General features: G+C 49.1%; 1 long non-coding RNA gene across 15 annotated transcripts in view; it reads left to right on the top strand.

The window, feature by feature from the left end:
• LOC106043777 (uncharacterized) overlaps positions 1-24589 on the top strand; it is a 195142-nt gene that overhangs the window by 146508 nt on the left and 24045 nt on the right. For 5 of the 15 annotated variants that reach the window (XR_010825638.1, XR_010825637.1, XR_010825639.1 and 2 more), the window contains 2 exons: positions 2967-3079; positions 13809-15534. The exons of 5 other annotated variants lie outside the window; for them this stretch is intronic. This is a non-coding gene — a long non-coding RNA (uncharacterized lncRNA). Of the gene's footprint in view, positions 1-1178; positions 1308-2966; positions 3080-13808; positions 15535-24589 lie in introns of those variants that run through there. 5 more of the 15 variants (XR_007167060.2, XR_010825642.1, XR_010825643.1 and 2 more) reach the window with 3 other exon arrangements.

Below are 24589 nucleotides of genomic sequence, written 5' to 3'. Positions count from 1 at the left end.
GAAATGGGAAATGGCAGATTTCTAGAAGAGACTTCTGAGGTCAGGCTGGGATTTTGCAGAGATCAACTGAAGATAACCTAAATAGTCACTCCAGACATATGGGAGGTTCCATGGTTTTCTGATTTCTGGGTCCCTATTAAGCTGTGTTGTCCTGCTTTCAGTTAGGACAGAGTTAATTTTCCTCCTAGTAGCTGGTAGGGTGCTATGTTTTGGATTAGGATGAGAAGAGCGCTGATAACATGCTGACGTTTTAATTGTTGCAGAGCAGTGCTTACACCAGGCCAAGGACTTTTCGGCTTCTTGCTCTGTCCTGCCAGCGAGCAGGCTGGGGGTGCAGCAGGAGCTGGGGGGGACAGACCCAGGACAGCTGACCCAAACTGGCCAAAGGGGTATTCCATACCATCTGATGTCATGCTAAACAATATATAGGGGTGGCTGGCCGGGGTGGGGGGGCCGGCTGCTCGGGGATAGGCTGGGCATCGGTCAGCGGGTGGTGAGCAATCGCATTGTGCATCACTTGTTTGTGCACATTATTAGTAGTAGTACTATTATCATCATTATTGTTATTATTATCATGTCTTAATCAGCTGTCTGTATCTCAACTCACAGGCTTCACTTTCCCGTTCTTCACTTCTCTCCCAGAGAGGGAGGGGGGAGGCTGAGCGAACGGCTGTGTGGTGTTCAGCTGCCGATCGGGTTAAACCGCAGCACGTGTACTATAAGGAAACGTGGTACAAGATAGGAGGGAAAATCACCTTCAGTCAATGTTAGTTGCTCTGAGTAAATCAGCATGCAGTTGTTCTCCAGAATTAATATTTCACTATGCATGATTTAAATGCTGCTGATTGATTTAACCCTAGAGCCGTTGCACTTAAAGACTGTTATCCTGTGAACAGGAGAGGCATCATTTTACAGCAATAAACGTGACTGTGGGGCACTCCATGGCAAGAGCAGGCAATCAGCGGCTCCATAAAATCACGCACTCCTTTTATGAGGAGTTATTTCCGGAGCGTGCCCCCCTGCGAAGCGCAGCCGCAGCCCACCGGGCTGGGAGCAGCTCCGCGGAGGGCAGCTCAGCAGCGCCTGGCCGCGCCGCGGGCGGACGGAGCCTGCCGCGGGGCCGGGGCCGGGGCCGGGCAGAGCCGGGGCCGGGAGAGCTGCGGGAGGCGGCGCAGCGGGGCCGCGCTGCGGGTCGGCACCAGCCCCGTGCCCGGCGGTGGCGGCTGCTGCTCGGCTGCCTCGCGCCGCTTCCTCTGCTGCCCCCTCCCAGCCCGCGTGTTTCTCAGCACAGTCTTGAAGCATTTAAGGTTCGTGACGCAAAGTTGTGTTTCCCGATTCGTAGCGCTGGACAAAGCTACTGCTTGAAACGCGTGCTAGCCGTGGTTTTTACAAAGCTTTTGAAGTCGCGTGGTGCTAGTTAAGTTTGCATGCCCATTTAAAACCCAAATGAGAACAGCCTAACAAAACGCACTTCTGCAAAGGAACTGTGAGCTCTCTCCACGTACCGCCACGCAGTCTCACACGCAGTCTCACACGCAGACTGCCGTTCTGAAGCAGTGTAAATTGCTTCGGCTGTTAAAAACTGAGAGTCAAATTGAGCCTTCAGAGGTGTGTGCCGGTGGTCAGAGCCCATGCCCGTGCCTGGTTCCAGTAACTGCCTCCCAGCAGTAACGCCTGCGCTTCCTTGCTTGTTGTCACGCGGGGTTTCGTTCTGGTGTAGCTCAAATCATAGTACAGCTCCTTAATGTCGCTAACTGCGTGATTTAGGCTTTTGATCAGTAGAATATAGTGATCCAGGACACTTTTAATGAACTATGTATTTATCTAGGGAGTCATACCACTTTCATCCTAGACATAGCTAATAACCATAGCTCAAAAGAGGCCGCTGGCTCTGCATCTCATTTTCAACTCGTGCCTTTTTAAAGGAGATAATCATGGAAAGAAAAATGCAGTAGCTGGGGGAAATGGGTTTGCTCTGTGCCACCACTTGTAAAAGAGGGGTGCGAGAGGCAGTGAGAGTGGACTGGGAAGAGCCTTTGAAGATCGGGCACATCTGTGTGCATCCTTGGCATGGGGGGAGCGCAGAGAGAGCAGATGATGGTGTTTGATACCCAGGCTCTTCATTGCATGAACCTTCACAGCTGTCAGCAACAAAGTAATAGAGAACCAAGGGCAATTTATTTCCAAGTCCAAATACTGTGAAGAAGCTACTCAAGCAGGAGTGGAAAGGTCATTTCCTGAAGAAACAAACAAAAAAGCCCTGCCAGGGGAAACCTATCAGTGTAATGAATTGCTTTTTTGCATTAGCTTATCATATTTGTGGTGGATCTTATAGGCCTCTTCAAACATGAGGCAGCTCATTCTTTAAACATAAATTAGCTCTTGATTTTAACGCTTGTTTCCAGAAATCGATTAATTTCAGAAAATGAAGATATTAGATATCCATTTCTTATTTGGAAATACAGAGCAGCCCTGGCTTGTTGTTTTAGGTGCCCACTGTATGTTGTTACCACTGGAGACTTGGCAAATCGTCTCTTACAAAGAAGCATTAGACACAGTTATTCATTTGTGGCTTTATTAGCTATTTATAAGCATTCTCTAATACTGTAGGTGACAAGAATCGCCCTAGTTGTGCATAAATGCACAGGCTTGGCTTGCTTCGTGAGTGTGCATGTACAAGTGCGCTAGGGCTGCGCTGTCTGTAGGCGGGTTCAAATGGACTTCTGAGTGTGTCAGCTGAGCACAGCCCAGGCATGGCCAGGATGGGCACTGGCGCTTTGTGCCTGGGTAAGGCAAGGCAAAGGAAAAGGCAGGAAGGCAAAATAGGTTCCTTTGTCAAAACTGATGCCCGATAAACAGAATCACAGAATGGCTGAGGTCGGAAGGGACCTCTGGAGATCACCTGTTCCACCCCCTGCCAAGCAGGGTCACCTAGAGCAAACAGTGCAAACTTTGCTGTGTTTTAGGCGTTGGACATCTCGGCTGAACGAGCAAAACTGAAGCACCTGGCTTGAAGCATACATACTCCAAGTTAAAACGAGGGAAGAAAAGTCTGCTTATGCACACGGAGTAGAAGCCTGTAAGTATTATTTCAGTACATTTACGTAGAAGAGAAGGGCCAGAGTATGAGTGCTACTGACTCATAGTAAGTGCAGCCACTGCCACAGCGATTGACCAGGAGCCAAAGTTTTGAGCTGTGTTTTCCCAGGGTTGCGGTGTCTGTGTGGGGCTTCAGCCCTTTACCATGCTGGGAGGTTCCCTCGTATTCCTCCGCCACTCCTGTGTAAGTGCTGGGGCAGACAGCTCCGGTGCCAGGCCGCTGCCGCTGGATTGCAGTGGAGATCGGTTCAGCCCATTTTTGTTTGGGTTTTAGTTTTTAATCTCGTCTTTATTTTCCTCTTTGCTGCTTATCAGTGCCATGTTCTTATGCTGTAAGAATAGGAATTCACAGAGCCACCGCAAGGCTTTTGGTTCATCAGTTTTTAATTAAATTTGAATTGAAGATTCTCTTTCCTCTAGGCTAATTTTCAAGTGACAAACAAAATCCCCTTAAGTGTCTTTTCTTTTCTACCATAAACTAGCAAAGCTGCTGTCAAATTCCCTCAGAAACCAAACTTCTCCAACCCCGTAAGTTTGGGTTATTGCTCCATCAGAAACAGAACGGTTCTGAGGAGCGCAGATGAAGCAGCAGCACTTCTCCCTTTGCCAAGCCTGGCTGCTGCAGCGTGTCCTGGGCGGGTGCCAGGCAGGGCACGTCCCCGGCGCAGGCAGCGCGGCGGGGACAGGGTTGCGCCGATGGCGTTGGACTGGCAGAGGCTGGGCTGCAGAAGGCAGTGCGTGGAAGGAGTCTCAGCGCTGTCCTTACCACGCCTTCCGCTTTCCGTGTCCGTAAGATCTCAAGTCCTTTGGCAGCAACTGCGAATGTGCCAGCGGTGCGGCGGGTTCCGGTTCTGCCTTTTTTCCCACTGGGAGCCGCAGCAGGGTACGGTGACCCGTCAGCCTGGCCAGAAGCAGCACGTTCCTTCTCTAGGAGCAAGAGCATCCCCGGGAAAACAAGCCGCGGTGCGGAGAGCGCGCGCTTGCTGCGGGGCAGAGCTGCAGGCAGGGGCCGGGGAGTGCCCCGCGGGGTGCAGGCGTGGGGGGGGGCAGGCTTCCCACCCAGGAGGTCGGTGGCTGCTGCTGATCCAGGAAGCAGGCGTGGTGCTGTCAGGCCGAGAAGCCGAATTAGCAGAGCTGCCTTTAATGACACCGCGGGGCCGGGACGGCTCGGCGCTGCGGCCTGCAGGGACCTGGGGCTGCATTCAGGGCCTCCACGTGCTCCTTCTGCAGCGCCGCGGTCACGGGACCGACCCGGTGTTAATTGGCCACTCTGGCACGGCATCGTTCACTGGGTCCGTCTTCCTCTGACCAGTTTCCTATGATTAACTTCAATTAGAGAGAACAGGTTTGATTAGCCTGTGAGATTGACTTCTTGAGAGCTGCTCTCTATTCTTAATGGGGCAAGGGAAAAATACAGAGTTTAGTGAAGAAATCGGCTATGCAAAATTAACTTACCGTCTTTTCAAATGAATTTTCAGGCCCTTTAAAGTCCAGACTTGAAGTCTGCACTTCATCTGCACCACTTAACCTTTCTGAATGGATTCTGCAGCTCAGCTCTTGATTTTGGGTGAAGCATCCAATCAAACAAACAAACAAAACAAAAAAAGCAAAATGAAACAAAAAAAACATTTCACAGACTAGCCTTGCAGAGGGCACACTTAGGGGAGCCAAAGGTAATGACCAGACCCAACTTTCAGCCTTTTTTTTTTAAGCTCTACCCTCTGTTGTTAAAAATTGCAGCCAATCTGGAAGCAAATTCATGTGCCACATTGCTCTCTTCCTTTTCTGTTCGTAATGCCACAAGGCTGATACCACGCAGCATCCTGGGCGGTGCATGATGTGCAGGTATCTCTGCGGGCCCTGGCGCATTATTTGTCAGCACATCTCCCTTGGAATTCATTCACAGAGTCTGAGGCTTTTGGAGGCAACTGCTCATCCTAGTAGGGTTGTCTTCCCATGTGCTCTTTTTGCCACTGCTGGCAAAGACAAGAGATGCTCAAAAGCCCTTCAGAAGTCTCCCTAGAAGAGGTACAGTTCAGCAGTGCCTATCAGCAGTGGTGCATTTCCTGCACTGTATGAAATAGTCTGCAGTTCTTTACATCAAACCATGAGGGGATGAATTGTTTTCTGATTAGTGTTATAAATTAATCCAGGATACTGTATAAAAAAGGAGGGGACAGAGGGAAGGTATTACTTGATTTTCATAGGGGTTTGCTAATAATAATGCTTCTGTAGCCTGTCCATGAAAAGTACAAAAATGAATTTTAGCCAATTCATGCTACTTGCTTTTATTCATATGCCAGTCTTGTGGGCTTACAGTTAACTTTAAAGACTTTTTTTTTCCTTTCCCTGTGGTACCCGCATGGGAGGGAGCACAAACTGTCCTGCTTAAAAGCAGAGGCAATTTTTGCTTTCTTTTCCCTCAAACATGTTTTGTTTGTTTGTTTTTGTTCTTCAGTTCTAAAAATAAGCAGCAGCTTTAGTCCGGGCATGGGCATGAGAAAGCGGTACTGCGTAGAGATGGCAGAAGTCAAACCACGTCAGAGTCAGGCTAGTTTAGGAGGTTGGATGCATCCATCTATGGTTTGTAAATCCTCCTGTCAGTTTACTCTGTGCAAAAGCTGTTAACAAATTTAGTCCCAGTCATGCAGCTGGTGGCGCAACAGGCGGGGAACCAAGCCCAGAGACAAAGGACCAGGACAGTCACCAGGCCGGGGGACTTCTCAGTGCCCCCAGCAGGTTCTGCCTTTCTCTCTCCCTCGCTGCAGAGATGCAGGTGCACCACCCCTCCATCCCTAGGTGTTGTTTCAGTACCATATGCCTGGAGCTGCGCCAGGGGCACAGGCACAGCGTGGCAGAGCTCCGCTGGAGCCTTGCCCGGCTCCCTTCCTCCCGCAGCTCCGCGCGTTGGGCAGGAGCGCCGCGGCGGAGCTCCCGGTCTGCTGCCGCGGTGGGCTCGGGGCTCGGTGCTGTGCCAGGCCGAGCGATGCACTTCACTGCGGCTCCAGTGGGAATTAGCGTAAGGATGAGTTCTGCATCCTTAAAGAGGAGTTCAGACCATGGTCACACCCTGCCTGGGAGGCTTGATTCTTCCGTATCGACCCCGATTTCCCTGTGCAAAGCAAGATAAAATGTCTTCATGGACTTGTGATCACCTTGCAAAAAGAGGCAGAGGAGGAGCCATCTACTCTCATTAATCCAACAAAAAAATTTCAGGGAGAGGTATCATGTCGCTGTAAGTCCATTCTAGCTGTTTGTCCCTTGGATACCTTTTTTCCTATAATTTATTAAATGACCTAGAAAATTAATCTGCAGCCAGGAGATGGAGATCATTTGTCTCAGGATGTCACACACCCTAGCGATCCATCAAGCAGACAGTGTTTCAGTACATCATGTTCTGGTGCCATTCTGTCTTACAGTCCATCTCAATGTCAAAAAAAAGGATTTACAAAATATTTTGGGATGTGTTTCATGTGCTGACACAGACTTGATGTCCCCTTTTTGATCAGTCTGTACAAGTAGGGAGTTCCAGCCAAGGAGACTTGGGTTTTTGCTGGATAACTCTCCTCTGTGCTTTCTAAAATTCCTCCTGCTCCAGACTCGTCTCTTTCATCCCAGACAGCATTTTATTTGGATCCCTCAATGTGGAAGGTTTATTCCTTAAAGAGAGCTGGTGGAAGGGTACCTGGAAAGGTCTGCGGCAGATGGGAAGAACACAGATTTTTACATTTAGCACAAAAGTGCTTTTTTGTTTATTTTTTTAAATCAACTACTCTGACCGCCTTTTGTCTGTATTGAAGAGTTGCTAGCACCCATGTACTTCACTTTTTCTTCAAAATGTTGTCCTCTGAGCAGCTCTACATGGATCCTCTGAATGAAAAAATGAGTATACTTTTGTCTGAAAAACATGTTTAGTACTACATGTATCTCTTGCCCTCTTGAATGCAACGTTACAGCATTGCTGCATCTGGTATAGCAATGTTAAAATTACTCATAATTAAATTAATTTCATTGTGTTTTAGCCCCTGATAATAATGAGCAACTGTTTCATGTCATTTCCTTTCTTCTCTGTGCAAGACAATCTGTTAGATCCATATTTCCAGGGATACAAGTGAAAGATGATAAGTATAATTTACGATTCCCCTCTGGACTGGGGTTCATTATTAATAGCCATGTTCACTTAGACTGTCATCTAATCTTTCCTGTAAAGGGCTTATCGTTCTGCTTGTACGCAGAACATAAACTGTTTGCTGTATTCTTTGCTGATCATTGGAATGTCAGTGGGTGAAATGTATCATGTGCAAAAATAGAAAACAGACTTTTAAGCTCCCATTTTGTTGTTCAAATTTGCAGTTTTGCTACAGACAAACAAAGCCAGACTTTCAAAACTCATTCTGTCAACATGGCCAATGACCCTTGCAGTTTCCGTGCCGGAGTCCACGCTTGTTTTTATGCTGCTCATACAGCCGATTCCACCACGGTGGCTGAGCACCTCCCAGGTTTCAGTTTGCGTTTCCTGAAGGGTGCCGCAAGGCTGGACAGCGCCGTCCTCCTCCGCTGCTGCGGGCAGCAGGCCGAGCACGGCGCTGCCCAGGGCTGAGGGTCGGAGCTGCAGCACGCCTGCGGCTGTGCAAGTGCCGCACCGCAGCGATGCAGCCGCCCCCGACATAAGGATCGCATTGCAAGTGCTGATCCTGTTCTGCACATCTCGCTCCTCACGGGTGTCTCCTATGGACACCGGTAGCTGCAGAAGCCTTGTTCAAGGGGAAGTCAGGGCCCGGCATCGTGCTGCGAGCCAGCCCCGTGTGCAGCAGCGTGGGCTGGGGCTGGGGGCTGGGGGCAGCGCGGGGCTGGCACACGTGGGGCAGAGGAGGCTGCAGCTGTGGGAGGCAGCGCCTCGCAGCACTGAAAAACAGGGAAGAAGCATGGGGAAGGCAGCTGGCCTTGAAATATTACTTGGTCAATACTTGAAAAAGAGCCCTCTTCCCCAGCAGCATCTATTCTTGATGTCTCTTTCAAATTGAACTGGTTAAGATTTTCTTTTTTAATCTGAGTTATTAAAGGAAAATTCTGTTTATCGGGGAAGAAATAAAACCAGAAGCATTTTTCCATGGAGAATATTGATATTTTTGTCACAGCTTTTCAGTGATCTGTCAGAAAAATGAATTCCCAAACCCTTTGCTGAGGCCGGCTTTGTAGCAAAGCCGTGCTTTGGTTTGCTGGAGCCGTGTGAGTGTTTAGGGCAGCGCTGGTGCACCGCCGGGTGGGCTCCTCCACTCAGCGCCTGCCCTCGGCTCTTCTGCCCCTCTGATCGCAGTGGCTCCAGGCTGTCACCCACAGAGCAATGTTGAAATGTGTGAATAGCTGAGGCCCGGTTGCGTTTGCAGACATTTCCCAACACCTGCCGTAATAAATCTCCTTCCCTCCCTCCCCTTGCCCCTGCGAGAGGTTGTTCTTTTTATTTGCAAAGTAGAAAAGTGATTTTTAAAAGGTGAAAGAGTATTTCAAACTTTGATAGTGTGATTAGCTTGGCTCAGAATATTGTTATAGCTTATCTTGCTCCTCCGTGATAACTCAGAAAAACAATAAATGTCTTCTTACAGCAGACTGACATTCAGTATTGAAATTGGTCTCCTAATCTTTATGTGATTGCTTTCTCTGTGATAGAAATATTGCCTCTTGTAGAGTATTTATTGTCTAGTTCTTTCCAAAGTATTGACTTTATGTAACAGTTTGATATACATCAAATCCTTTATAGATTTAATAAACTCTTCTGGTCAGTCTTCTGTTGTAAACACATTGAGATTTATGGTCATCTTAGCGTAAAGCCCTTTTTCGCTGAAACTCTCTACTTCCAGATATCAAAAGATAAGAATGGGAGCATATATCACCGTGGAAATCTTACCCCTTGTCTGCCAAGCGTTAGTCAGAGGCTGTTGATGGTTAGGGAGCTGAAATACGAGCAATGGGCGACGGCAGGGCTGCCGAGCGTGGGGTGACGACGCAGAGCCCCCCCTTGCCTCCCCCCCGAGCCGTGCTCCCCCGCAGTGAGTCACGGCAGGGCCAGGCCATCTGTCCACGCGGCAGCACAGCTCCCACAAAGAATCTATCACAGAGGAAAAATAAAAACGTACCATTATTCAGTTAGGCAAAAAAATAACGTATCGGAGCTACACAGGAGCGCTCGGAGTTGAAGCGCCCGCTAAGGCAGAAGGACGGAGCGCCGGCCCCGCGCTGCTGCGGCGTCCCTGCCCACGCCAGGGCTTCGGAGCCGGGTGGGCTTTGAGGTCCCTGCCAACCCGGGCTGCTCGGTGGTTCTGTGCACCCCTTCCTTTGGCACCTTCTTTCAGGGATGTGTTGGTCCTCACGCAGCGGTGCCCCGGCAGCCCTGCACAGCGGCGGCTGCGGCCGTGCCGCCGACCCTCGGCTCCGCGCGTCCTGCGCCCCCGTGCCCCCTGCAGCAGCGCTGAACCTCCTCAGGCCGGGAGCATGGCCATGGGCGTGCTGTGGAAGAGTCGGGTGCTTTGGGGGCCGGAGGAGGGAGCAGCGATCAGGAGACCGGGCTCCCTATAGGCAGCCCAACAGGGCTGCGTTACGCACGCTCATTTTTGAGAGGTAACTTCTCTCTGTACAGGAGTCAACTTTCTAGAAGCAGCCTTCAAGAAATCCAGCAGAGCTTTTACAAATCACTCATTAAATGCAAATACACTCTTTTTCATAATACGTTAACCTTCCTTTAGCAGCATGAAAGCATCTTTTCACTTCACTGCTAAGTTATTAAAAGACTGTACGGTGAGAGATTTTTTGAGTGACATAAATCAATACAAATCATGGAACACAGCAGATTCTTGTTTTCTTTGTGTTGGGGAGGGATTCATGTTTTTAAAAAGAATGCTTCATTTTTTTGAAACAGAAGCAATCAGTTCAGGCTGTGTGAAGTGCATGTGAATGCTGTGCTCTCGCTGTCTGCTCAAACCTGCTCCTGGGGACTTTTTCTAGAAAAAAAAAAAAGTTCTGGATTAACGTTTTCCTCTTTTTCTGGGAGAGTGAGACAGGAGAGATGAATTTCCATTTCCCTTCTGATGATGTAAATGGAGGAAAAATGAGTTTTGTGCACCTTTGAATGGACTTTGCATTTTTATTGTTGTTCTTTTTATTACTGCCCTTCAGATCTTAGACCAGGTGAGGATATTTGACAGTAGTCAAAGGTAAAGTGTTATTTTCTGCACACCCATTAAAGCATGTGCCTGTAGTGCTTCTCTAACTGCTTCATAGCTTGTGGGCAAGTCATTAGTTGGGTGGTGAAACTACAAATAAACTAGCGTGCCTCCCTCACCTCACTTCCAGTGGGAACACTTAATGGGAAACTTAATGGGAATGATAAAGTGCAATATTTAGGAACAATGGAAGGAAAATGTGGGTCACATTTTGAGACAGGACGACAATGGACAGTCTGCTGGCATGTCCCTATTTCCCTACTCTGCAAACCTGTTCCTTAGAAATAAAGCACGGTGTGAGTGAATGGAATTGAGAATGGGCTTACGTCTTGTGTGCTGAGGGAAGGTCTTCCTGCCTACATATATTATTCATTATAGCTTATGTTCTATTTAAGATTACATTTTAAGTGCGGTGTTTTTTACAGTCATCTCAGAGGTACTTGAGCAAAGGCCGGGCTGGGATCTGCGCAGGGTTTGCAGCAGGTTTCACGGTGCCCCTGCCCCTTCAGCCTGGGTCAGACCCCTGCCCTTGCTGTGGCAGGGCATCGCTCTTGCCTCCTGTCTGTGCGCAGGGGGTGCCGAGGTCCAGGGGGTACCACAAAATGCAGCCCACCGCAGCGCTGCTCTGCCGGGAGGTCCCACATCCACAGCCCCGGGGAGGTTATGCCGCTTGCCTCCTCTTCCCGTAGGACTGGTCTCTCCAAGCGCAGGCATGTGAGCGATGAAGATGGCTACCCAGTGCCAACAGAGGAAAGATAATTGCTTGCAGATTGCTCTCTCTATTACTGCAGGCAGTGTTGCACCAGGCTGGAATCCCCCTCGAAACACATTTCAGTAACAGCTTCCAGGCTAATTAGTGCTCGCAGCCACCACATTTGCTCCTTTTGTGGCACCAGGTTTGTTCCTAGCAGAGCATCAAGCAGAGCTTCCACATATAGCTGAAATCTTGCAGCATTATTTCATCTGTTATTTCCCCCTCCTGATCTATCAAGAAATAACCACTTAGTAAGACAGGGACATATTATGCTCATGGAAATGGCTTAGCTGGGACACAACTAGTCATTTTTCCTTGCTGATACTTTATTAATATCTGTTATTAACCTTGATTCTCCTTCCCCATCGTGCTTTATCATCTGAACTAATTAATTCTTCCTGCAAGATGTGCAGGGAAGGGCGGGCACGTCAGCGTTCGTACCCCAGCCCCGCTGCAGGTGGTGCTGCCTGGTGCCGGCCCACGGGTTGAGCCCGTCGTGGCAGGCAGGGCGCAGCTACCCACGGGGCAGCTGGATTCTCCTGCCCCTCGTAGGCCTGAGGCGCTGCCCTAAGAAATAATCGAGCTATTTTTCTCTTTTCTTCACGAGCGTGAAACGTCCGGGAAACCCCTGTTCGGTGCCTGGCCTCCTGCCGCGCTTGCTGCAGGTTCCCGGTGGCAGGAAGGGCAGGATGTGCCCGCGGCTGTGCCAAGCCCCCGTGCTCGTGCCCAGGCTCCGGCTGCTGCAGGCGGCGCTGCGGCTGCTCGTGCCCCAGCCCCTGGGCTCCACCATCCGCCCTGGGATTTTCCACAGCTGCCACTAACACTCCTCTCCCTTTTTTTATTTTTCTTTTCTTTTTCCCCTCTCTTGTTTTCTTTCTTTTATTTTTTTTTTCTTCCCCACACCTTCGTGCTACAGGGCTGACATTTGCTAATAGCAGCAAGGTTGTGATAGAAGCAGTGAAAGTCTGGAACAAAATTCTGTGATTGGTACAGCCTGGCAGGGGAAAATGTAATCCTATTAGCAAGATGAAAACGCCATATGCCAGGGAGAGATGGAAGAAGATAAGAAGGGATGATTGTGCTTGGGGCGGGGGGGGGGGGGGGGGAATATAGGAAAAACAAGTTCATTCAAAACTGAATGAAAATTGGCTGTATTTGTAAACAATGTCCAGAAAATTGCTCATCTGACTCATCTCTCCCAGATATCTCATTGCATTTGGTGACCTCTGCTTTACCACTGTGTTTTTGTTGCTGTTTATCTACATAGAGGATCGGTGCTGATTTGAAATGGCATTTCATAAAATGATGCATTCGCTTCTGAGTTGGGGCAGGGCTGTGAATGAGTCGTGTGGTCCCGTGGTCCTGCTGCCCAAGACCTGCTTGTTGGTTCCAGCACTGCTGGTAAACTCCAAATCTTGTGATTAACGAGATGTTTCTGAGGGGCAGACGTCATATACACAATTCATTAGATCCCATTAAAAGATGAACATTGCGCATTTAGAAGACTACACACATTTTCCCTGTAGTAATGTGGAATTATGTAACCTTCAGCCATTACAGAGAACTTTAAATGCAGTGGTTTTGATCAGGTAGCATGCAGAAGTAGTAGAGTGCCTTGCAAAATTAAGGATTTCCACTGCCTTAGGGAATATTAGTATTGGGCACTAAGAAATACGATTCAGACAACCCTGTTGGGTGGGAAGGTTATGTTCCCTCTTACAGAGAGAAAAACAGTAAGACTAAACAGTTTATTAACAAAACGAAGACCCGTAGTTGTCAGAATTACAAAGATTTTAAGATGCTTGATTTTTCAAAAAGGAATACATTTCTATACTCAGCATAAAATGCTCTAATCATTTGTATGGATCATTCTGAAAACCAAGCAAGGATATCATTTTGCTAAAATTCCTGGAAAGCGAGCATTGAATTCATCGTTTTGCCAGTTTCCTGACCTACCTTTCTGCAGTCAGAGGTAACGAGGCGCCCTGTGAGCTGTGTGCTCGGGGCGGATCGGAGGTGAGTACCTGTCACAAGTTGCTCCCTGAGAAGTGGTAATTGCAGCTTAGTGGGAGCTAAGCTGAGGGTGGAGGTGGACAGAAGCTGCAGCATATAACTTTAATTTCAAATGATTGCTGTACCAAGCTGGACTGCAGCATGTGGGACAGCAGAACATACAGCAATTAGGACACAGTTCTGAAACAAAAACCTTAATTGTATGAGCTGAAAGGGTTAATTCTAGCAGAGACGTTTGTCCTCTGTGTGACCAGCAGCTAGAAATGGAAAGCAGCAGTTTTATTCTCAGCCGTTATTGCTGTCCATATCCTACAGCAAGCAGTAAAAGAAATACATATATCTTTATTTATTTATTATGACTAAAAAGTCTGGTGCAGTAAAATAAACAAACAAAAAAAACCTCATTCAACAACCCAGAGTTTATGATGATGTCAGTCATTAGTCCTGTCCTGGGATTTTAGGGATATGGGTCTGCTATATTGTTTTCACACACTAAGAATGAAGTATCATTAACTGATTTTAACAAATGTTCACAAATTGCAAGACTTGTTTGTTGTATGTTGAGCCAGAGAATTTAAAAGGTGCTTAGATTCAATGGTGTGTGTCATTAAATTCAGGTTTATTATATCCACTTGGATACTTTTTACTGTGTGTTTTATGTGTGTTCATAATACAGGAGAACTCTAAGTAATAATGTCGACCAAAAAAAGTGTTTTTTTGCATAGCTCTTGCAGGTGCTCTGCGTGCTGCATTCCCCGGGGCTGGGGCTGGCAGGGTCCCTCCCAGGTGCACGAGGTGGAGGTGTCCAGGGCCATCGCAGGGACCGGGTGCTTTGGGGACGACAGTAGGCTGGAAGCCCTCCTCGAGAAGAGCGCCCAGTCCAACTACAAAAGGTCTCTGCCTCCTGGGTACCAACAAGAAGCATCCAGTTTTGCAGCGTACGCTGAGCATGCTGCCCGAAACTCACCTTCCCTCCCAGCGGGCGCTCCCCCCTCTGACGCAGAGCATCTCACAGCAATATGAAGAGGCAATTCAAAACCACAGTAAAGTGAGTTATGTGTTCACATAAAGGAAAATGGATCTGGAGAACAAGAGGATCACAGCTGATGTGCAGCTCCGCCTGTGAATAACGGAACGGCACAGCCCTTGGGTGTGCAGCGTTGGTGCTGAGGCTGCTCCCGTGAAGGAAGCTCTGCTGGCGCGTTGCAGCACTGGCTGTGCCCCGACATTTTTGCCACCCAAGGGCTGCAGAGAGCCCTGCAGTTGCTGCAGGTTGCAGTCAGCACCGGCGGCTGTAACTTCTGCTCTCTGCTCCTTCAGAACCTGCGCAACACCGAAAGCCGCTTTGATGTGAGGTGCAAACGCAACTAGCATTCGCAAAGGAGAAGGCCGCCCTTGAAACTCCGGGCCCTGATGTCTTGGCTGCTGTCTTTTTCTGTCCCTCTGTTAATTTCTTTGTAGCTTAGAAATCAGTTAACTTCTTAGCTATTTCTTCAAAAGTGACGTTGCTCGCTGGGCAGGTTTTCCTGAGTTCCCTGCCTCTGTGTGAAATAGGGATGTGTTCCTTGTGAGTGAGCTGCCGGGTAGCCGCAGGGCCCCGTAGCCGATGCCGTGGCCACTGGGCTGCCTGCGAGCGGGCTCGGCGAGCCGTCACGTCCCCAGGCTCCGCACCACGCGCCCCAGCTGCATCGGCCTTGGGCTCCCCCACGGCCACCCCCCGCTGCTTCGCTGGTGGTCCCAGTGCACCACAGAGAAACCCTGGCACGGCGAGGCGCCGGAAGGGGAACGCCACGCTTGGGTCCTCTTCTTTTCCTTTCTTCTTTCTGGCGAGAGGGAGTGAAGCGCGGCGTGGGGCGAGCGGTTCCCGACGCGCATCGAACTGGGCAGCACGCACATCGCTCCTGTTTGGTGCAGGTGCCGTGTTCTGAGGGTTTTAGCTCCCAGGTGTGAGGTCGTAGTGCTGTAAAGGAATGCACGCCTACTGTGGAAAGCAAATAGATAAGAAGCGTACTTTCAGCCACGCAGAAGCACGGAGGGAGGGAAGGCCTGCACACCTGTGGTGCAGTGCTCGTTTGCAGTACTAATTACACTGATGAAGGGTGAGGAATGATGAGCCAGAAGCAGAGAAGAGTGCAAATCAGCATGGCATCCTCAAAGGGTAGGAGTCCAGTCTATGTTAGCCAAGTACCAAAAATTTCAAACTCCATTTAAGCTAATTAAGCAGTCAGCAGACCGCCAATGTATAGCTGATCCGAGTAGGAAGAACACAGTGCAAAACGCAGAGCACCTGGTGCAGATACCCCCAGCTGAAAGCAGAGGAGAAGGTGGGGCTTCGGATCCTGCCCCTCTGCTCTCCGGTGGGCTGCCAGCAACTGGGGGAGGCTCTGTCCAGGTTTCAGAAAGCAGGAATCTTGGAAGACGCACTGACTTTACGTTGATTTTACTTCTGAGGTAAGTTGATATGTTTGTGATATTAGATCATCTTTAATGACTTTAAAATAGCGCTGGGTTTTTGTGAACTTTTGAGTTAGCAAGGAGACTGGTGCAGGGAGAGGGTGATGCTTTGCAGCTGCTTACAGGTTTCTGCCCGCCTCTGCTGGTAGGCGGGTGCCTTCTGCGAGCACAGCGATGCTTTCTGTTGGACTCTCCTGTCAGTCGGGATCCTCAGATATTATTTTGCTTCTGCTTAGATTGAAGATCCTAGTAAATGGCCTGCAGGTGGGAGCACTGTGTTCCAAGTGTGTTGTTGATTTCTTCCTGGCCTTCAGCATTTGAAGAAAACTCATCAAATTAGCATAAAGAGATTTTTTCCCCCCCTTCCCTTTTTTTCTGAGTAATGTCTCCAGTTTTTTGTTACTTCTAGAGTTGTGTTCTCAAACCTAAAGCAGTGTAAATCCAGTTCTTGCTGGTTCTCTTTGGTTTTGGAGTTACAAGTCAGTATAATCTTGTGCCAGGAAGCTGATGACTGTGTTCCCTTCTCCTAAGGGCTTAAATCCCAGGTCTGCTCAGAGTCACTGTTAAAACGAGCGTTTTGGGAACAAAAGCACAGCAGTGCCGTTTTCTTTCTGACTTTTTGGCACCTGTGCAGTTTCCAAGAGAACAAATATTAACAAGGTTAGTGCTCTGTATTTTCTTACCATAAGCTTGTGGCCTATTCATAAATTTATTGATAGGGCATGTGGGGGTTGAATGTCTTGGGGACTCTGAATTCCCAAGGTTCAATCTCGCGCCAGTTCCCTGGTGCTGGCCATATACTGTCCACAAAACCAGGCTCTTCTCCCAGCTCTGAGCCCAGTACTGCTGCAGGGGTTGGCTGGCGGGGCCGGGCTCTGGCAGCCTGAGCGTTTCATGCAGGGCTTGCGGTCGGTCCACGCGGAGCTCGGTGTTTGGTGGCTGGTGCTGGGGCAAGCAGCTGCGCTGTGGCTTCCTCTTGTGCCTGGCTGACTCCAGGGCTGGAGCAAGGACTGAAGTGGTCGAGAGCTGTCTCGGCCCTGGGTCCTGTGAGTGTCATCGAGCTTGGGAGGGGGCTACTGAGCAGGGTGAGTGCCTGGGCGTGGGGTTCAGCCCGTGCACGAAGATGAAATCCTTGCAGTAGTCACCTCCAGTGCTTCTGGTGATGGTGCCCAAAGCATCGATGTTTCTGTGGTGGAGTTAACCTGCGTTCCTGGTCCTAGCGATGTTATCGGGAGCTTTTTCACCCTAATAGCCTGGGTGTTCCAGCCTTTGCTGTTCCGGGGTTGTATCCCTACTTTTATTCCAGGCGTTTCTGCCACCTGTGTGATTCAAATCAAACTAAAATAGATCAGGATTTCTATTAGCACAGTCATCTGCGCCAGAGGTACTCAGGGCATCTTACAGCACTGTATATAATCTACTTGATATGCGGTAGTTAAACCTTCACTTAGACCAAGAAATGCGATAAGCTGTTCTAGGGGATGACTGGGGTGATGGGGCTGAGCGTGGCTGGCCGGTCCCAGCTCTGCCCCCGGCTGGGGACAGTGGCTGTCCCTCTCCCCGGTGCCTGGGGGCATCTGCGTGCAGCCAGCGAGCCAGTACAGCTGGAACGGGGGGAGTAGGAGAGTATTTCTCTTTATGCCAGGAAAGAGCTGAAAATCCAAATGTTGTTTCAGGAGATGGTTGCTGATAGCAGCCTGCAGTGTTTTACAGACATCTGAGCGCTCTTCCCTTTGAACTAAGCTGCAATTCATCTTTGTACATGTCTCTAATACATTAATACAAATGGTGTAGTAGTAGGAAATGCATTATAATACTGCATGATGTTGCTCTTAGTAATTCTCCTCCTTCAGCAAGTGAACACTTCCTTGCTCGTTTGTATTCATTGTTTTGATGCTTAACTTGAAAAATGTGTATTATACAACAGGCTGAAATCCATGACAAATAAAAGAACCCAAGGGGATAATAAGCATCTCTGTGCTGCTGTGATGTCTCCTGCTGCTAACATCAAAGAAGCCAGAGACATCCCTGCTGCCCCCGCGGGGACAGGGCGCGGGGCGCGCTGAGGCCGAGGAGCGCGTTAGGCACCACGCCTCGCCCTTCACACGTGGCACCCGTCTGGGGACTTGTGTGGCACTTGTGCTCCGGAGGGCAGCTCGAGTTGTAAGCTTCTTCAGGGAAGAATCGGACCTGTCAAACAGTGATGGAAATTCTCTGCTGTTTGTTTGCAAACAGAAGGGGTTTTTTTTGTGAAAATAGTGAGCATTCCTCCATCCTTATGTGTAGATGTGGATACCACCTGGACGTGGGATCCAGCATCTTGATGGAAGTGGAAATCAAGTTGTTTTTGATTAGCAAGTGCAGGCTTTGACCCTTTGCGTTCCCAGCATGTCGTACCTCACTGCGGCTGTTCGACAAGCCGTGGCACCAGTGAAACCTGTTTTCCTACGAAATCATCTTAGCGCTGTGCTGATGTGTCTTTAGTCTTTAAAAAGTGTCAAGCCTGTTCCTCAGGCTTCCTCTTAATAAAGGATTTCTGAACTCTCCAGCCACTTAGGGCCAGAAAACTTGCAGGAACTTCACCTCTTTGCCATCCCAGCCCTGGATTTCAGCCGGGGGAAGCAAAGTAGCGCAGATACGCGCAGGAGATGCACACGTACGTGGAGAGATCTCATGGGCTTTGTTTATGTACCAAATGAGACTAAAAATAAACACTGAACTGGGTCAGGCCACAGCAGAAAGCAGTCTTTGGCGGGTTCCTCTGTATCATGTTTGGGTGTTTGTGCTAGCTGCTGTCTCAGCCTTTGCACCTCCGGGATAAACCTCTTCCCCTCTGAGAGTGCTGCATGAACGCTGCCTGCCAGCTGGGTCCCTGGAGCCTTCCTGCATACCTCCCGATTCTTTTTACTGCCCACCTCTACCACCACTTCCTACACCTGCCTCTAGATAGCAGAGACTGGGAGCCTCAGGGGGCGGTCGTGTTGGGAGCAAAGGTACCCGGTGCCCTGCTCCTGGGGGGAGCAGCGGTGCCGGGGCTCCCACCGGGTCCCCTCGGCTGCGCCTCCCCGGCCCTGCCCTGGCGCCTGGTGGAGCTCTCGGGCTCCTCCCGAGCCCTGAAGGAGGAGGCCGGGCCGGGAGCTGGGCGTTGCTACCGAGCTCAGGCAGGAGCGTGCGTTGGCGAGGAAGGGTGAGGTGGTACCGGAGGGCCATGGAGTGCAGGAATATTGTGGCACTCGCTAAAAATATCCTGAAGTTCATAACCGCGCTCCTGACGTCCTTCAGTCTCCTGTCGTTTGAGTTCATCTTTCTGACGCATCTCTTGACATATGCAATGAAGAGTTCCAGTCCAAACTGGGAAAAGCTCTCCGATCACTGTATGTATATACTGTAATGTATATTATTACATACACAGTTGTCTAGAATAACCTTACCCAAATTATGCCTTGTGATCAAAACTCGGGAATCCTCTAGTTCTGAGTTATCACCCTCATGGATTCTTACCGTGGAGGCATACCTGTAAAAACCATTAATATTCAAATAACTTTGCTAAATAAGCAACTATGCCAGAGTGGTTGTTTATTACTATTTGTGATGACAGATTTATCTTAGTGATTTTTCCAACACATTTCTCTAGAGGAAATTAGATAAGTACTTAGTTTAAGCTGTGCCAGGGAGAAAATGTTTCTATAAATGCTTAACAACTCATTTGGAGAGATGATAAATGCTGGTATGTCCTTCACAATGTCACGTTGGTCATTGAATCTGGTTTGAAATGCAGTTGTTTATTTTCTCCATGAGGAAGGTGAGCTGGTGGTTTAAAGCGGGGAAGAAAGTACAGGCAAAAATATCAGTCTTGAATTTGGAAACCTTGAATCTAAGGGGGGATTTTATGTTTTTTTTTGTCCTTTTGGTAGAACGACTGGGGAACAAATTACCAGACCGGTTTTCAGACTTTAGAAATCTCTGTATTTGCATACGTGGGACTAGAGGACAAAGTGATCGTGCAGCCAAGGCGTACGTACTGCCAGTGTACAGTGAGACCACGCGTGCCCCGTGAGAGGCCAGCTGACCCCCCGCTGCATGCCTATAATGGTCAGGGCAGACTCTGTGTGGGAAGCTACAGCATCCTCCCGTTCTGAGGTCGGCACGTCACCTGTGCAGAAGAGGTGAGAAACACCCAGGCAGAAAAAGAGCGGTGACCGCAATGTTCAGTTCTGCACTCCCTGGCTCTGCCTTGGCTGCGTGTCGGGAGATGTTGGTGTTGTGTTCCCGGGCTTTTGATCTAGGCAACTGAGTTGGATGTATAAAATTAGACAGTAAATACCCTTCTGTATCTCCTAGGTTTTTAACAGGTCTGTTGGAATGAAATTAATTGCAGAATGTAAAATCCAGTATGCACGCTTCTTGGATTTCACCAGAATCTTCTTCCAAAATATTGTGGTGGCTTTTATCTGGCGACTTGGTTTTATTTGGGCCCTCCGTAGAGATGCAATTTCATCTTTCATACACACAGTTCCATTTTTTTTCTCCTTGTTCTTTAAAGGCAACTCCTGAAAATGTCACTGCAAGTTGCACATCTGCATGGACTTGCCCGCAGCTCTCCCTGGAGCCTCATCCATCACTTCCTATCATGATGGGATGGCTTTCCCTTGGTTCCTATCCATGCTGGACAGGATTACCACAGGCAGATGTCAGTATATTGAACTCAGAGTGCAATCTTGGCTTTGCCATGCGGTAGGAGATTGCCGTCGTAGCCCAGGTGTGCCCAACCTGGTCACTGCTGCCCCTCCCCTGGAGCAGCCGGGGTGATCCTCCCGCAGCTCGGTCTGCGTCGGCTCCCTGGCTGCTGCCGAGGGCTTCGGGGACAGGAAACCAGACGGAGCACAAGCAGCGGCATTTCCCTTGGTAGTGCAGCCCCTTTCTGGGAGGAACTAAATGACAAATGACTGGGGGAAAACTTAAATTATGTGGAAGCCTTGCTTGAGAAACGAGATGAGGCACTTCATTAAAATACATTAGAATAGGCAAACAATCTGTTTAAATTTCACATTTTGCCAGCTATAAAACCTACTCTAGTTTACAGCAGGCCTGAGAAACTGAAACAGCTGGCAAAATAATGAAAAACATTCCTATTGCCTTCTGCTTAAATTGCAGGAGGGTTGTAGGGAAATTACATCCTGATTTACCTGAAATAATGCAAGAAAAACTGTAACGGGTGAGTTGTGTAGGAAGTAAAGCTTCCCCCCCCAGCACAGGGAGCTGTTCATTTCTGATGCTAGTTCTTGTTTAAGCTGACCCTTCAGGTTCCTTGCTGGTATTACTTGAGGCACCAAAGTGACCCAGAATCACCCAGGGCTCTCGTTTGCACATCGCTGATTGCTCAGAAGCGGGCTTGGATACCGCCAGGTACTGGGTGGCTCAGTGTGGGCTGCCTGTGCTCCCGGAGTGAGCTGCAGGGCCCTTCTGGTGACATCTGGACTTGAAAAAATGATCCTTTCTGTTCACGGCTTAAGGTCCCTGGTTGGGGCAGCGAGCCGCCCCGCCTGCCCCGTGCAGCCGGCAGCGCCGTGTCTGCGCACACTCGCTCTGTCCGCCTGCTCCAGCGGGAAGGTGCAGAGGAGCGAGGCCATTGCTCGTGCAGATGACTTTGATTACATGTTCATTTGAGTATCTTTCCTATCGATTTGTAAAGACAAGAATGTGAATGTTGCTTTGCTGCTGCAGACTCTGAAGTAATGTGGATTTTTTTGGCAGTTTACTTGAAGTTTGAGGTTGCATAGCAAGTTCTATACCTACCAACCCTTCCTTGGGTTACTAACTCCGTTACCACCTCTATCTGGTTTCAGAATAAACTCTAAAATTATGGCTAAACAAATAAATTACATCTAACCACTGAAGTCATCTGAGCTAATCCCTCCTTGTGCTTGGAAAAGTGTTTTCGCTGTAGCTCTCCTGACATGTCAGGTTATTTTTAGCCATAATTAAATCCTAACATACAATGTCATAGAGTCCACTCTATTAACTGATGTGCCAGCACTTTTTTTATTAAATAGACTATAAAAAGTTTTTAATTTTTAGTATTTGGAGTCTTCAAGGAGAAAGCACCCCTAACACTGATGCCTGATGACAGTTAGTCAATGAATTAAGAAAAAAACCCAGTGGTGGTTTTGTCTGTCTCCAAGCTCTTGCTAGCACTAAATTACAGAATTAATAGGCTTTTAGAAGAGACTGACACATAGTTACTGTGGAAAAGACAATTAAATGTGGAAAGCCACTTTTCTCACCGCATTTAATTTTAACTGGAGGCTTTGAGACTCAATAAATCTTTTTTCTTATTTCATCCTCACTTCTTCCGCAGGTATTCAGGTCTTCAAGGAAAGCACTAAGAAAGTACCTGTTATAAGTGACTTAAATTCTCCTTCCCCTGTATCTGTTTGGTTTTCTCAAACATTTTCCCCCCATACTCAACAAAGAGCAAGATGCTTTCCGACTGCCAACATTTTGTGATTTTCAAGATCGCTGGTGCCGAAACAGGGGCTCGGGCATTGCGTGAAAGGGGTGGGCCAAGAGTCCAATCCCTCCTGGGTTTTCTTGCAGCCCAAAACAGGGCCAAGAGCAAATGGAGCCATTTCCCCGTAGGAGCTCGTGGGGCAGCAGGAGTGGGGACTCTGGGTGTCTCCTCCATCAAGGGACATGGTGAGGGAGAAGTATGATTACTTGAAGATAGCGTGTGAACTGAAAAAGCGAACCTTTGGAGCTGTTTCTTGCAGCTCTCCGGCCTCGTTTTCCTCACCCTCTCTGCCTCCCACCCGTCTTCCTCACTGCACCACGCCTCCAGCCCTGGGCGCCTGCGGCGGGCAGGGAAGAGGCGGTGTGGTGTCAGTCCCAGCATTTCTTCCTTCTCTTTCCTTACTTAAGATCCTGCTTATCCCAGTTCCTCACAGAGGGCTCTGGTCTGCTCACCTGCGCAGCTGTCAGTCACTATCCTTTGTCTAAATGACAGCAAGGAGTACATGATGTAGAATATTTTTTAATTAAAAAACGTGAATTCCATTTTTTTTTGATTCCTGATCCTTATTTGAAATGACAGCAAACTGTTTCATGTTTAGCTCAAAACCAAGCACACCTGAGCTGGAGACTGTGCTTATATTTGGATTATTGGGTTACCTTTCTCCAGATGTTGCTGGCTGTTGCCCAAGTGGTGTGGTGTGTGCTGCCCCCCCGCTCAGCCACGTTATCGTCAGGTGCGTTGTGATGTCCTCAGCGAGGGTGAAATGAACTCTCAGCAGCTTAAAGCAAGATAGGTTAATTAAAAAAACCTTGATCAAAGCATCATAAACCACATAAAAGGTTCCATCTTTTAGTTATTTTCAAATAGCCTTCCAGGCAATAAGGCCAAAAAAGAAGTCCCTGCTCGCCGGCCCCGTGAGCGGTGGCAGCCGTTGTTGCCCTTCAGGAGCCCCGTGGGTGTGCGCCCCGTGCTGTGGCTTTGCCGCAGCCCCGCGGCAGGGCGGCTGTCCCACGCGGCGCGTCCCCGTGCCGCTCCATCCCCCAGCTCGCTCTGCAGCTTCTGCCTACAACCGTACAACAAAAGCAGGCCCCCCTTGATTTTGAGGACCACGTCAACCAGCAGCACCCACAGCTCTATACAGAATGCCAGGGCAGGCAGCTCTGGAGCTGTCTACTGAGTCATCTTATTTCTGCCCTGTCGTATCTGTTGTGTCTGTCTGGAGAACGCGACGATAAGGGACGATTGAAAGAATGTCAGCCTGCAGAGGGGCGGGCTGAGGCCAAGGAGTCTGAAAGTACAGAAATTGCTCTTACAGGGAGGAAGAGAACAATGTGCTCCATGCTGATGTATTGTCTGGAACAAGAAATAAAGATCTCCGACTGGTGAGAAAGATTCAGGTTAGGCATTAACAAAAGCTGCCTTGCAGGGAAGCTGGTGAATGGCTGGCAGAGGTGACCTGCAGAGGAGATGAAGCCTGAGGGCCTTTGAGGACCGCCTAGACAAACGTCTGCCAGCAGCGATGGGAACAGTTGGCCCTTCTTGGGATGGGGAAGGGGCTACGTGGCTTCCCAAAGTCCCTTCTTGCTCTTTCCGCAATGATGAGGTTACAGCTCCTGCTCTCTGTCCAGGGCTGCGAACGCTGCTGCAGTGTAGGCTGACCTCGGTTTGCCTGCTGTAAGCTGGCTGCCCGAGTGGCTGCGCTCCTGAGAGAGCAGCCCAGGGAGCTGCACAAAAAACGCCCAAGCAGAAGAGCAGGAGCTGTGCCGCTCGGGCTGCCTTCCAGCTGAGCCGGGCTTCGCGGGCTTTGTTTCAAGCTGTGAATCTCACCTTTTAGGAATAAGGTTTCAGCACCTGCTGGATCTTTTACTTCTTGCAGACGTCTTCTGCTGTTGGATTAAAATCAAGCTGGTCAACCCTTGCTCTTTTCCAACCTTAAGGGCCCTCCCTGTTAATTAATTGACTTGATGAGAAATCATGTTAGTTGCTAAGCACGTGTGCTGCAAAAGCCAAATTGCAGAGCAGCTTGTGGGTTTATCTGTGATGCTGGGCCCAACCATGCAGCCAATACAACCAGCGCTGGGCTCCTTCTCCCCCATGCTCCAGCACACACACGCTCACACCCTTTTCCTTGTTTTCCTTACCCCTAAAGTCGTGCTTGTTTGGCTGCACCAGCACTCAGAACAGCTATCTCCGCTCCAGCTGTGAATCTGTGCAGCCCACTCACCTACCAGTTTTAGTATAATCTTTTATTACAGAGACGTCAAACATAGTATCCTCTGGAAAAAGGAGGGGAGAAAGGGTGGGAAGAAAATGTTTCAAATGTGCTGGCACGCAAGTTGTGGTTAGCCGCTTCCCGGAAAAATAATCTACCCAAACATGCGCTTAGCACTTAAATACAGTAGCGCACAGCAGGAACAGCTGAGGCTCTGTGCACAACATAATCTTATCATGGACTGTTTGGATTAGAAGCACAGCTTCATGCATTTCCCCTTCTACAGAAGAGATTTTTTTATAAAAGTCGGCTCGCTGCTTCAAAGCACA

Source organism: Anser cygnoides, chromosome 18 (genome assembly GCF_040182565.1).
Source record: "Anser cygnoides isolate HZ-2024a breed goose chromosome 18, Taihu_goose_T2T_genome, whole genome shotgun sequence".
Lineage (NCBI taxonomy): Eukaryota > Metazoa > Chordata > Aves > Anseriformes > Anatidae > Anser > Anser cygnoides.
The sequence above is the reverse complement of the archived record's forward strand: the minus strand, read 5'-3'. Positions and strand labels throughout refer to the sequence as shown.